The 15,179-nt window shown below is 42.4% G+C and overlaps 1 long non-coding RNA gene across 1 annotated transcript in view; it reads right to left on the bottom strand.

Moving 5' to 3' along the window:
• LOC148126161 (uncharacterized) overlaps window positions 1-14,854 on the bottom strand; it is a 262,320-nt gene extending 247,466 nt beyond the window's left edge. The window contains exon 1 of the long non-coding RNA XR_015742571.1: window positions 14,796-14,854. This is a non-coding gene — a long non-coding RNA (uncharacterized LOC148126161). The remainder of the gene's footprint in view (window positions 1-14,795) is intronic.
• Between the last annotated feature and the right edge of the window lie 325 nt (window positions 14,855-15,179).

Here is a 15,179-nt window from a genome sequence, read left to right as displayed (position 1 = left end):
TTTGGGACAACCATGACCTGGATGCCTGAGAATCTCTACAGACTTTCTCCTTTGAATTGCATGTAACCCGTGGTGTCTTCATAGATCTTGGTCTCAATACAGAACTGTGTTTCCTGTATCTTCTTTAATATTTAGGGCAGTGGTGAGATTCAAATTTTTTTACTACCAGTTCTGTGGGTGTGGCTTGGTGGGCATGGCTTGGTGGGCATGTCAGGGAAAGGTTACTGCAAAATCTCCATTTCCACCCCACTCCTGGGGGATGGTTACTGCAAAATCCCATTCCCTCCTCACTCCACTAACCTGCTTTCCAGCTCCTTTTTCCTGTGCAGGGCAACAAAAGAAGACCCAGCCAATCAGCTGGGACTCGGGAGCCAGAGAATAGATTGGGCGGGGCCAATTAGAGGTGGTATTTGCCAGTTTTCCGAACTACTCAAAATTTCCACTACCACTTCTCCAGAACTGGTCAGAACCTGCTAGATACCACCTCTGATTTAGGGGGAAAAAACTAAGTCCGGTGGTCTTAGTCCCAAAAGCCTTGTATAAAACAAGCCTAAGAACAGCAGTATAATTGTCATGCGCAAGCAACCAGAACCACTCATGGATAAGTCTAAACAGATATTTTATTGGAGATCACCTATATTACAAGAATTTCACCTTCCTATATCTGCCAGATATAAATGTAAGGATTTGATCTCAGATGTTTCCTCCCCTAAACAATTTCTGAGCCTTTACTCTCCCTAGCAGGGCCCTCCCCTTCAGCTGGTGATTCCACTATAATAGTACAGCATTTGTTACACTGTATCTTCTAATCAAACAAATTTTGGAGATATATATATGTATACTTTATATATATATAAAGTATGGATGGCCCTTGTGATGTGTTACCTCATCGTCTACCCTTTGAATATTTTTTTCTGGTAAATACAGATTTGATTCATTTTCTGCATAGATTCACGATTTTTAGCATGTGGTTCTGATCAATTCCCCATTTTGCCACCAGTCTTCCCAACACCTTATCCTGCTGCAAACTTCCCTGTGCAAATCTGCCACCTTCATTGCACCTTCTGTAGCTCTGGAACTTAACTCCTCATTCCCACATTCAAAGTCTCATTAACCACAATTGGGAAATCCTCAGGGTTAAGCTGGAATAGAATTCCTGCATATAATGAGAACTATTTGATAATATTCACTCTGCTATGATTTTCAACTTTCTCCAAAGCTGATTATCTCTCCCTGCTTACGTTACAAGAACTTACTTAGGAAGAAAGGAGAAAAAAAAACTAGGATTACTACCCGTACAGCCTTTAATAATCTCCAATTCCCTATACCAAAATTTTACATGTTAGATGTAGAAAGTTTGCAAAATTAATTACCTGGAATTTCTGCCATAATAACAATAGATTGTAAAAACATTAAATTACATTGGCCAACACTATTGTTTTTCACTGGAAATACTTCTACAGTAAGTAAATTTTAGGATACATTGTACGGCTGTTTTCACACTCTTTTGAAAAATATCAGAGAGCCAACAATGTGTCCCTCACCTCATTCCTGTTCCTTGGACTGGTCAGTTTTGCTAATGCAAAATCATTAAATTTCAGACCTGAAAACTGAGCTTGGAACTTCAGGCTGGGATTCCAAAATTCAAATTACAATACAATCCAGCTAGAATGTCTTTACTTAATGTGAACTCCTGCTGTGCTGGGCCCAGCACACATAATAATAAAAGGTGTACTGTTGTTTGCATGCAATTAAAATGCCTGTGCTGATGGCAGTTTAATGGGTCTGCTTCTTTTCTTCTTCTCCAGCTCGATAGATTACCTAGTAGCAAGCAATTCATACCTTTTCGGTGGCAAGTTCCCTTGAAGCAGAGAATCCGAAGAATCAAACATTTGAGCCTTTGCAAAGCTCTTTAGGGAATTTGAGCTCATTTCCAGAAACAGACATTTTACAAGCTAGTTGTCTGGCCATGTTGTAAGCATGTCAGTTTTGTTTACAATGCAATGCATTTAATTTTTGAAAAGCAATGAAAAAGTCACCCTTGCATTATTTTTCAGCCTCTGTACTTAAATGAATGACAAGACACAGGTCTTTTAAGACATTAGAAAAACCATCCAGATCCTGGGGGAATGTTTTTCTACCAGCAGGTGCATTTTGTTTGACTTAACTTTAGGGTATATAAAAAGGCCTATGTTCTGATTGAATTTATCCATCAACTACTGATCATAAGTAGCAATTTTGCTCTTAAAATACTTTCCTGTCTTTCTGTCTATTCAAGAAGCAACTTTCCCCCCTCACTGTCTGCATCTTCAACCTGTCTCTTCCTGTTCCTCTCTTCTCCCTCTGCGCTCAGAGTATTCTCTCAAATAATTAAATGGGTACCTGCCAATCTGACCCAAGTTATTTTCTATGTTACTATCTTTATGTACCTATACAAAAACGAGTATTGACTGTTCTGTTACAGTATTAATAGTATTGCTCGTAGTACAAAAAAAATCTCAAATTCCTTTTGATATTCTGTTGTATACCGTAATGCTTGTTTAGGATCCTTAATTTATGTTACATGGATTGTGTACCTGGATCTTCATTGTGTGCATGAAGCCAAATCAAAACAGTTAGATTGCGAGGAGAAAATTATTGGGTACAACTAATTGTGATTATTGAATTATCCTACTGTCACCTCTCTCCCATCCATTGGTCCTCTTTGCCTTGAGAAGAATGTTAAGTAGAATTTGTTGAGAAAGCTCTAAGATGTATGTGTTTCTTATATGAAAGACTTCTAAGTGCACCCCGGGACTATTTCAATAGATGTAAGTTGACTTGCATCCTTCAACAGATTCAGTAATGATCTCCATATAGTTTTTGTTTTTGTACCATTGCTTCCTAATAATATAGAGGTAATATCAAGAAGAGATTTGATTTAGCCAGGCTAGTGTGCTGGTTATTATTCTTTAGCAGAGATCTCACGTGGAAGTGGGTTTAGACCAGTGATAACAAATCTTATGAACTGGGTATGTCAGTAAATTCTGAAAATGCCAAATTTGACTCTGCTGGCATGCCTCACAAACACACACACATACACATGAACAAAAGAGAAACAAGCTGACACTTAGTGACAGCTGCCAAGGCTAGGCCTAAAGTAGAGGCCCTGAGCCCTTGGTCCCATTGCAGTCTCTCAAAGAGGCCACCTCATGCCATTCACCAAGGTGCAATTGCTCTGAGGCCCAACTCTCCTCAGGATTTCATGTGCACTGTTACTTTCAGGTAGTATTCTCTTTCTGATGACAGGTCCCTATGGCCTGCCCAAAGCAGCTCCAGGTTGTATGAGGCCTTTTTGTTTTTGAAGCGGTTTCAGAGAATACTCTTCTGCAGCCTCCTCAGCCTCCGAAAACCACATGAAAGCACTCTTCATTCTCCATGAGTTTTCGAGGATCCAAAGGCCAGATGAGAACACAGCCCTCTTGCAATGTCTGGAGGGTCTGGAGGCCACTAAGAGTGTTTGAAAAGAGAACATTCTTGCATTATTTTTGGAGGGTCCCAGGGGCTGAGCAAGAGCTCACCCCATTCCTGTGTTACCTTTTTAGCCTCCAAAAATTGTGCCAGAGCAGGGCATGCTTTCAAGAATAGTTGTTGAGTGCCAGTAAATGATGGCATCTCACCTGAAATGTCAAGGGTAGATCACCATGTCATAGGTTCAGAACCACTGATTTAGTCAATTTAATGGGAAGACAGTAAAATGACTTCAGAATTTTATATTCCTTAGCAAGAATCCAAAAACCACACTTTCTCCATTTACTCATATTAAAGTCAATTGTCATGCAGAGTGGAATCTTGTGGGAGGTACATACTCTTCATCCAAGACTGATGAGGGATGGGGTCTCTTACCTAATTGCATCATTAGACAGCAAAGGGATTTCATTACAGATAATATTTTATAATTTGAATATTTAAAGCAGCAAACACACACACACACACACACAAACATAATGTAAGTTTCAAGATAGGCTTCAAACGGTTTTTCAAAACCCTGAAAAGACATGTTGGATTGCCCTGTTATAAAACAGGATTGATATTCTATCATCTTGACTAAGAGGATATTACAATGATGTCTTTCTCATTGACATTGCACAGCTTCATTTTGCACAATGCTCTCCGGATACAAGTGTTGTTGATGTAGTTAATTTGTTTTTGCCTATGATCTCATCATCAGTCAGGGGAAATTTTTGCCCTCCAAGGCTTTCCCCAATTGGATACCTTAAAACTCTTCATATGGGGGCCCTGTTTTCTTCTTGCTGGTTTTTTGAGTTGCAAATTAAGCCCTATTTAGATTTAGAGAAGCCTTGACAATGCAAACAATATAGAGTTTGAAAGATTTGATCTTACAAGGGTCTGAACCAATGAGGGTGAGGACATATAATGGCTTCAAGCAGAATATAATATCTTTCTTTTTGGCACTTGCAGACATTTAGTTGGAGAATATTTGCTATGCAGATGTTACAGATTCTGCCTTCTTATTGTTCTTAAGTGTTCCTATTTTGTGTCTGTAAAATTGGGGTTGACTGATCCACTGTGGGGCTGATGTGGAATCCAGATGTCCTTTTCCTTGGCCAAGAGAGATCACTCCATACCACCCCAACTCTTCAGGATTTTCTCCCGATAAGAACAATCCGTACACAGCAAGGCCTGGGAAAAATATTGTTCGGCTATTTTGATTCCACTTCCAGAACAAGGAAATTCACATTTTATAAGAGCTTGAGCATGCTTCCTTAAATCTACCTCCTCGTTAAAAAAGAGAGAAAGAGAACGAAAGAAATATACATAATATAACATCATCTCATTAAACACATTTTTGAAATGTTCATTATTTTTCTTCTTTTAAGTACTTTATTGTTTGTTTACTGTTATATCTGGGAGGACGGTTCAAGAACGGAGGCAAGACTCAGACAGTAACTAAAGCTCTTTATTTGTGACTTCAGATCTGAGCAACTAACTCCAGCCGCAGCAGCCTCTTATATAGGGCTGGCTGCGGCTAGGCAGCCAATGAAGGCGATTTGAGTTTGCCGCTCTTGGCAGGGCCAATCGCGGCAGCCCGTTTACTGGCCAATCGCATCAGTCTATGGCGACCAATCACGATCGGCTTTCAGCGGGCCAATCAGATTTGCAGGCTACGAGCCTGCTAGTCCGGAACACCCCTCCCCTCTCGGTTCCGTTTAAGGGGTGGAGTAATATAGTCTCGCAGGTAGGCAGGTCTTCGCACCTGTCTGCCTGACTTATGCAGTTCCGCTTAACCCTGTTCAAACCCGGGTTCAGATGGACTACTTGCTGGATCAAACAGGAACGGTGAACCGGTGTCATGGTTAGGGCTCTCCTCTGGTGCTCCCGGGATGATGGAGTCCTCAGCCTCGCTGTTACTGCCATGGCTCCCGGGGCTCGCTGAACCAGCCTGGTTGCTGCTTCTTGGCGAAGCGTTCGACTGTCCAGTCTCAGGTGCAGCTGGTGAGTGTTGCCAACCATGGTGCGGTGATCTCGGTGTTAGCTCGGAATAAACAGGTGTTGGTTCTAATTCTGAGTTCACTGCTTCCCCTCCCCCCCTAGTGTCAAAGTTAGGGTCAGGGTTGGAAAATGTGGTTAGTCTGGAGCGCAGTTGGTCAATATGGTGTTTCCATGGTCTGCCATCAGTGGTGAGTAGACGTTAGGAGCGGGGACCCGTAACTTGAGTTACCTGGGCAGGAATCCAAAGGGGATCCCCAGAAATTTTTTTGCGAAAACAAGGTCTCCTACCTTGAAAACACGGTGCTTGCTGCTGGAACCCAGGGGCTTTTCCGGGGTGTAGGCAGGGTGCAAACGATCTAGAGGTGATCTGAGTTTCCTGGCCATCAGGAGTTCAGCTGGGCTCTTGTTGGTCGTGCTGTTTGGTGTGATGTGTTGCAGGAGCAGCATTCTAGTGACTTTGTCGTGGATGTTGCTTTGATCCATTTTCTGCAGGGTTTTCTTTGTAAACTGAATCATTCGTTCAGCCCGGCCATTCGCCGCAGGATGAGCCTGCGATGTGAGTGCGTGTCGGATGCCCCGTTCCGCTAAATACTGTTCAAAGGCTAAGGCAGTAAATTGGGGCCCATTGTCAGAAACCAGGACATCTGGTAACCCATGTGTGGCGAAGAGTCTGTTCAGTTTTTTAATGACCGCCTCAGTAGTGGTTGCTTTCATTTTATTGACTTCAAGCCAGTTTGAGTAGGCATCAACAGTTATTAAGAAGGTGTGGCCTCTTGTAGGTCCCGCAAAGTCAATATGAATGCGAGACCAAGGACCCCTGGGTGTTTCCCATTCTGTTGGTGGGGCTTTAGGTGGTGCTGAGTGGTTTTCCTGGCATTTGTTACAAGAGGCGACCCAGGTTTCGACTTGTTTGTCTATACCAGGCCACCAGGCGTAACTTCTTGCCAGCGCTTTCATGCGCACGATGCCCGGGTGTCCATCGTGTAGCATTTGCAAGACCCATTTTTGTAACTTAGTTGGTACAACAACTCGGTCTCCCTACAAAATGCACCCTTTTTGTGAAAAAAGTTCCGTTTGTCTGTTTTTAAATGGCTTAAACAGTTCCTTAGTGTCATAATCTGGCCATCCCCTCTCCACCCAGCCAAGAACTCGTGCCAAACAAGAGTCTCTTTTGGTTTCAAAGGTGATGTCTTGAGCCGTTAGTGGAGGCGATGGCATTGTCTCTATTTGCAGTACCGGGAGTGTGGGAGCTGGGTCTTCCTGTGGCTCGGGTAGCAGTGAGCGGCTCAAGGCATCTGCATGGGGAATAGATTTCCCGGGGTGGTATTTTAATTGATAGTCGTAGGCGGTGAGAAATTCTGACCATCGCGTTCTGGGGGAAAGAATGTGTGGAGTAGGTTTGTCGCCCGCCAGGATCCCAAGTAGTGGCTTATGATCCGTTATAATAGAAAATGGTCTCCCATAAACATATTCATGAAATCATTTTATTGCAGAGACAATAGCAAGGGCTTCCTTATCTAATTGGCTATAGTTTCTTTCTGTTTTTGATAGAGTTCGTGAAAAAAATGCAATTGGTGCTTCTGAGCCGTTTGGTAGGACGTGGCTCAGGATGGCCCCTACCCCAAACGGTGAGGCATCACACGTGACAGTCAAAGGTAGTGTCTTGTTATACTGAATTAGTACTGCCTTTGAGGTAAGGAGGTCTTTTACTTGCTGGAAGGCGTGTTCCTCCCGACGTCCCCAAATCTAGGATGCCCTTTTATCGAGTAGTCTATGGAGGGGCTCAGCAACAGTCGCCTTCTGGGGTAGGAAGATGTTATAAAAGTTAATAAGTCCCAGGAAGGTTTGGAGGTCGGTTTTGTTTTTAGGTCTTGGGGCGTTTTTGATAGCTGCCAATTTTTTTTCTGTGGGGTGGATTCCTTGCTTGTCAAGGAGGTAGCCAAGAAACTCCACCCTTTCTGTGCATAGCTGGCACTTTTCCTTCTTAACCTTGAGGCCAGCATTTTTGAACCTCTGTAGGACTGTTCTGAGACGTTTTTCTAATTGGTTTTTGTGGGTGCTGCTATTAGTACGTCATCAAAATAGGGCACGACCCCTTTTATCCCTTGTAATAGTCTCTCCATCAGGCTTTGAAAGATGCCTGGGGCTACGCTTACACCAAACTGGAGCCTGTTGCATTTGAATGCACCACGATGTGTGACTATAGTTTGGGCTTCTGCAGTCTTGGGATCAACTGGTAGCTGTTGATACGCTTGGGCAGATCTAATTTTGCGAATATTTTGCCACCCCCAAGTGAATGCAGGAGATGTTGAACAACTGGCACTGGGTAGGCGCTCTGCTGTAGTGCGTGATTGAGGGTGGCCTTGTAGTCACCGCAGATTCTTATGGACTCGTCAGGTTTTATGGGGGTGACAATTGGTGTCTCCCATCGGGCGTGGTCAATAGGTTCTAACACGCCTTGCGCAATTAATTTGTCCAGTTGCTCGTCAATTTTGGATTTAAGAGCAAAGGGAACTCGGCGTGGCTTTAGACGAATGGGTGCTATGTCGGGGCAAAGATTAAATGAAATAGGGGACCCCTTGTACTTGCCTAGGCTTTCGTTGAACACTTCTCAGAAGTCGTGGACGAGAGCCGCCTCCCAGTCATTGTCTTCAGTATGATGGATGCCAGCCATTCCAATTCCTAATGGCGCGAACCACTGAAGACCCAATAGACTTGGCCGGTCTCGGTCTACGACGGTGAGTGGTAGGATTGCCTTATGTCCCTTGAATGAGACCTGCACATGGCGGGTACCTGCGACTGGAATCCGGTTGCCTTGATAGTCTTTTAGTATGAGTCTCTGACTGCTGAGGTCTTGGCGTCGGATGTTGGGGATTAGCTGCTTGAGTGTTCTCCAGGATACCATGGATAGAGATGACCCAGAGTCAACTTCCATGTTGCACGGTTTGTTTTCAATCGTGACCTCTACTCGGATCTTTTTAGCGTCAAGTGATGAAGTGTGGCCGATGGTGATGGTTTGATGAGCCTCCTCTCGTCTGGGGGCGTCGTTCTTCGGGGTCTGCTGTACCGGTTCCACTGGTTGCTAGGGCGGTCCCTCTGCGTGGTGGCATTGCCATCGTTTCTCTTTGGGCTGCTCCCTCTCTGTCTGGGGCTGGAATTCCTCTTGTTTCTGCATACCTTCGTGATGTGTCCCCGTTTCTCGCAAAAATGGCATATGGCATCTAAGAATCTGCATTCGGATCGGGGGTGGTTTCCCCCACATCCGGCGTATTGGTAGTTGGACTTGCGACCCCGCTGGTCCCGTTGCTCACGTTCTGACCGGAGCCTGTGAACTTCTTCCTCGCTGTCTGAGGATGACTCAACATATTCGTGATGGGTGGTTGATGTGTACTTGTCTGAAGGTTTCCCAGCATCGTTGGTGGGTTGGCAGTTGGTCCCACTGGTTCGACGCATTCGCACTGCTGATTTACGAGTGGCTTCGGCTGCTGTGGCGTCTGCTATGGCATCTGCAAGCGAGATATCCCCCTTGGCCATGATCTTGCTCTGGACGGTGGGGTCTCTGAGGCCAAGGACGATGCGATCTCTCATGGCTTCTTCGAGGTTGGCGAAGCCACACAAACCACCCAGGTTCCTCAGGTCTGCCACAAAATCCCCAACGCTCTCACCTTCACGTTGGTCCCTCTGGTAGAACTCATGCCTGCGAATGAGAGTTGGCATGGCTGGGGCGTAATGGTTGCGCAGGATGGGAGCAGGGGTGTCCCAATCCATGGTTTTAACTTCAGCTGGCTTGGCTAAGGCTTTAGCCATCTTAAAAACGGCTGGTCCACAATGGGTTAGAAAAATGGCTCGTTTCTTGCTGGGCGTGGCATCTTTGAGGTTGTTGGACTCCAGGAACATTTGAAATCTGTCCATGTATGAGTCCCAATCTTCGCTAGCTGGATCGAATGGTGCGGGTGGTATAGTGCTGCTGGCCATATCGCTGTCGTTGCGCTCTGTCAGCCACCTGCTCCTTCGGCTAGCTCAATTTCAATAGCTTTCATTGCCTCCGCATCCCATCCTCATCGCCAATGTTATATCTGGGAGGATGGTTCAAGAACGGAGGCAAGACTCAGACAGTAACTAAAGCTCTTTATTTGTGACTTCAGATTTGAGCAACTAACTCCAGCCGCAGCAGCCCCTTATATAGGGCTGGCTGCGGCTAGGCAGCCAATGAAGGCGATTTGAGTTTACCGCTCTTGGCAGGGCCAATCGCGGCAGCCCGTTTACTGGCCAATCACATCAGTCTATGGTGACCAATCACGATCGGCTTTCAGCGGGCCAATCAGATTTGCAGGCTACGAGCCTGCTAGTCCGGAACATTTACCTCTTTTATTTTTATATTCTGTTTATCTTTTGTAATCTTTCCAGAACACACAATAAAATGGAGAAAAAAATAAAATAAATAGACAGCATCCTGATCTGCACCATGAGGGTTCGAGAAAATAATTGCTTGTGTGAATGGTCTAGTCCAGGGGTGTCCAACCGTGGCAACTTTAAGACTTGTGGACTTCAACTCCCAGAGTTCCTCAGCCAGCAAAGCTGGCTAAGGAACTCTGGGAATTGAAGTCCACAAGTCTTAAAGTTGCCCAGGTTGGACACCCCTTGTCTAGTCCATGGAGCACTCTAAAATGGTATTTCTCAGCCTCAGCAACTTTGAAATGTGCGGACGTCAATTCCCAGAATTCCCTTGCACTCATTTTAATTGATTTCAAGCTGTTACAGGGTATGTGATAGTGTTGCAGGGCCATAACTGAAGAAAACAGAACTAAAATATTTTAATTGTGGGCGGGGTCACACTTTGGAGTGGGAGAATACACAAGTAGTGTATTATGCCTACTGGAAGGTCAATATATATAATCTCTCCCCCCCTTTTGCAACACAAAGATGTGCATTTTCTTTTGACTTTCATATGAGATAATCTGGGAGAATTTGGAAGTTAGAGAAACAGGAACAGAGAAATTTGGTGGGGGGCGGGATGAAGAGCATGAGAAGGTTAAATAGAAAACTTTTCTTAAATTTAGTTCTTCATTGGGACTGAGAAATGAAAAGGACTTTAATGAAAATTTGTATGAGCTATAACCTGATTTTTTTCAATCTGAGACGCTCCTCTATAAAGCACTTTAAAACCAACAAGTTCTAATTCTCTCTACTTAGCAGTATCTACGAGGGAGGTTATTAATAAAATCAAGATGGCAGTTGTTGCAGTGAAATTTAAGCCTCACCTTTTTTTATAGATGTCAACATCACACAGGCTTAGGAGAGGCAGGGTTTGGATCACACTGCAGCAACTCCTTTTTTTTTTTCACCTCCCTGCAGACACAGCTGCCTCTGCTTATTCAGCTTCATGTGCCATATCAGAAATGTTGTGGTTAGAAGAATTGTGATTTATAGTTTGCTTTTTCTGTTAATAATTCAAAGCAGCTTCCAGCAAATAAATAAATAAATGCAAAGTCAAAGTACAGGAAATACCAACTATAAAAGTGAGAAGATGTGCGGCCTTTTCGGTCACTGGCATCCAGATTGTGGAACTTCCCCCCACTCCCTTCCCAAAAGATAATCAATTGTCTCTGTCCCTTATAAATTTCAGCTGTGCCATTTGGAATTTCTTACCTTGTTGAATTTTACATATAAATTAAAACGTTGTCCTGCCAGTTTTTATTGATGAGTTTTACCTTGGGCTGAATTTATATAATATAGAGTTGATCTCAATAATTTGGAGTCTTTCAGATGAATCCTACAAAGCATATCATCAAATGATTGTCTTAGGGGAAATTATTCCACAATTAAGAAAACAGCATTAAAACCATCTGATCTGTTCCTTCTTCTTTCCACGTGAAATATCAGACTGTAAGAAGTATGGGTAATCAATCGTAAGGCATCCAAGGTTGACTCTAGCAAATAAGGAAATACTATCTCTCATTCTATTTTCATAACTGATTAGATCAGGGATGGGGGACAACGATCCTTTTATGACTTATAGACTTCAATTCCCAGAATTCCTGAGTCAGTCATGCTGGCTTAGGAATTCTGGGAGTTGGAGTTCACAAATCCTAAAGGGCCATCGTTCCCTGCCTCTGGATTAGAAGAGCTATAGAAATGTCCATCATTACTGGCAATGGCACAATGTCTTTTCCTCTAAGTCATGGTCAGAAGTTCACTTAAAGGTGGACAGTGTATTCATTATTTATTTAATATCCCAACTGATCTGCTTCTTGAACCTTTAACACTCAGAGCAAAAGTTCCCTTCCTCTAAGCCTTCCTTCTGTCTCCAAGCATCTGCCATGTGACCTCACCCAGATTAAGGACAAAGCTGTCTTTATGAAGCCAGAGCAATGGTATTTCCAGTCATTGTCTATTAACTATGCCCAATACAGTAGGCAAGCATTTGGGGAGGAGGGAGGAGGAAGAGGAGAAATTGTGGTATTCTGTTATGTCTAAGTATAGCCTTGCCTGAGGGTGCTCTAAACCAGGGAAAGTCAACAGCTGCTCCAAACAATCTCCTTATTGATTTGAGGTATTCTGAGAGAATCGCCTTTCTGAAGGATAGGAGTCCTCTGTAAAAAGGAGGGGTTTTTTTTAATGCATGTCCACATTTCCTCCTTATTCATAATGTGGGGAGGAAGTTCCCAAACAAACTTCCAAATTGCTAGGGAAACATCTGTGCCTAGTGATACTCCCTTCTCAGCTAATTGTAATAACGCATAGCCTTTTATATGTTAAGACATTCCGTTCCATCAGGTCAGATTGAAAGGATTGGACAAAAGGGGAACTGGAGAAATTGGCTATGGGTTTTCTGCTTTTCTAGCCTCTAAGAAGCCCATAGCATTAAAAGACGTTTAATCTTGCAGTCAGTGTTGACTCCTGGACCAGTCCCTGAAGATTTCTTGGCAAGATTTTTGTTCCTAAGGCTGAGAGGTGGTGACTGGCTCAAGGTCACGCAGTTGGCTTCATGCTTATGGCAGAACTATAACTCACAGTCTCCTGGTTTCTAGTCTGGTGTTATACCAGCTACACTAAACCAGCTCCGATCTCTCTAGTTAGTCTCCAGGGTTGTTGTTGTTAGTTGTGAAGTCATGTCTGACACATCATGACCCCATGGACAACGTTCCTCCAGGCCTTTCTGTCCTCTACCATCCTCTGGAGTCCATTTAAGCTAACACCTACTGCTTCAGTGATTCCATCCAGCTATCTCATTCTCTGTCGTCCCCTTCTTCTATTGCCCTCAAACTTTTCCTGGCTCTTCTCCAGTGAGTCCTTCCTTCTGATTAGGTTTCAACTTCAGGATCTGGCCTTCTAAAGAATAGTCAGGGTTGACCTTCTCTAGGGCTGACTGGTTTGATCACCTTGCAGTCCAAGGGACTCACAGGAGTCTTCTCCAGCACCATAGTTCAAAGGCGCCATATTCTGCCATATTCTTTGGCGCTCAGCCTTTCTTATGGTCCAACTTTCATAGCCATACATTGCAGCTGTCTCCAGGGTAGACCACAATAATTGAATATAATTATTGTATCCATTAGTACAATATACATATTGTGGTCAGGAGATCAAAGAAATATAAAATATAATTCCCAGAGTACTTTGAAATTATTTTTATCTTGTTTTTTTCCTCCTAAATGCTCTCTCCTTTGTATTTCATAATAAAATTAAAAAGCATTCTACTGATATAATACTTATATGTACCATTTGGGCTGAGAATAAAAATGAATCACGAAGAGCAATGGCCTTGCAGAAGTGTCATATGTGGGAACCACCAGGTCTATGGATCCCAGCACTCTTTTGTCTTATTGTTTACCTTGGATATTTTGCCAGGGAAAAGAACACATCCTGAAGATAATAATTCTTTTCATAGAATTACTGTTATTTTTTTTTAACAAATGTGGTTGTTTGAGGAAGTGTTGAGTTCCTATCTAGCTGTTACCTTCTGTACCAGTCCTGCAGGACTCTTGTTAGTTTATTTATTTAATAAATAGAGATAGAAAAATTATTATGTCATATAGTCAGATGTTTGGATCAGGCATTTTTTATCCACCTATCAAATCCTTCCCAAGGACTTGGAACAGGCAGGTGTTGTTGTTTGATGATGTTAAAAGTACCATTACAGGATATAAGCTGTTCCAAGTAAAGCTGCCTTTTACAATTGATGGATGGTGACTTTGTCAATGTCAGTGGTGTTCAAATGGTACTCCAGATGTTTGGGGATTCCACCCAAGGTACCTATTATTATTGGCACTACTTTTGCTTTCTTTTACCACAGCCATTCTATTTCTATTTGCAGGTGTTTTTATATTGTTATATTCTCCAGTTCTTTCTCTTATTATTGTCATTGTTGTTTGAAAGCATTATTCCTACCTCTCTGTTTTATCAAACATGCTACTCTGAAGTATCTATTATTGTTACTGTTATTGTTACCCCAACAATGTGTTATTTGGTCAAGTTTTGAGATCCTACCTTTTTCCATATTCTATCCACTCTCACAGAATGTGTTATCTTTTGGGTAAGAAAATAAATAAAACACTTATGCAAATCACAATTTATTATTCAGTAATCAACCTTGTTGGATACATTATGGCATAATCAGTTGTATGTTAAAAAGCATTTAATTTCATGTCTAATTAACATATTATAAATTGAAGAGGCAAAATTAAATTATTATGGACAGTTTGCAAATGTAGAACTGCAGTGTTCTTCAATAACAGCATGAATATTGGATGTGAGACAATGCGCTCCTTCAACTCTCTCCTGTGCTTAGTGTGCAGTGATGGAGTGAAATCAAGGAGCTCTCAGGGATATGTTTCCAAATTGGTATCAGACTTCCATTAGCACAAGTCAAAGCTAAGGACACAAAGGGCAGTGTCTGTATATGCATCTACATATACCTGTCCATAAAGATATGTATTTAAATACTGTGTGTGCAAATGAAATCAGTTCCATAAATGCACCCAGATTAGAGGACAAATTTTTATTTTTAAAGAAGCAATTTTCTGTCAGTTGATTATTTGTCTAAAAACAGTTTAACGTTTTTTTCCTAGCCCTAATTCTTCCTAACTGTTTAATCAATAGAAAACACAACTACCTTTCTTTTTCCCTGTGAGGCTGAATATTACATTGGAAATAAACTCAGAACCTATCTATCCCCCACCCCCCACCCCCGGTTTTAGAAACATTTAAGTTATTGAAGCTTTAAAAATACAGGAGATTCATACTAACAAGCAGATATGATAGTTTGGTCTAAGAATATTGAAATGAATGAAACAAGCACTAACTCTTGGTGCTATTTGTTCACTCAGGCTCCTTTTGGAAAGTAGCAAGATCCAAGTTGAAGTTCTGAAGTTCTGATAATATCTAGTGGGAAAGAAGTGCAGACATTTAGAGCATCTGAAAAGCAGCAAATTCAGTACAGAAAGAAAAGAACTAAAACCATACGCTGAACCTGGAGTTCATTATCTAAGTAACTTCAGTACATTCCGTGAGCTGGCATTTTTTCTAGAACTGTAATAGAATTTACAGATGGAAAATCATAAATAATTCTTGTTCTGAAGAAAACACAAGTAAGTTGTAACACTGAATGCTAGTGAATTATACATCACTGAATAATTGAGATTATAAGAACGTTCAGGAAAAGGGTGGGGAAATGAAATGTCAAAAAC

Source organism: Pseudonaja textilis, chromosome 3 (genome assembly GCF_049901715.1).
Source record: "Pseudonaja textilis isolate UNSWEBS1 chromosome 3, rPseTex1.2, whole genome shotgun sequence".
Taxonomy (NCBI): domain Eukaryota; kingdom Metazoa; phylum Chordata; class Lepidosauria; order Squamata; family Elapidae; genus Pseudonaja; species Pseudonaja textilis.
The sequence above is the reverse complement of the archived record's forward strand: the minus strand, read 5'-3'. Positions and strand labels throughout refer to the sequence as shown.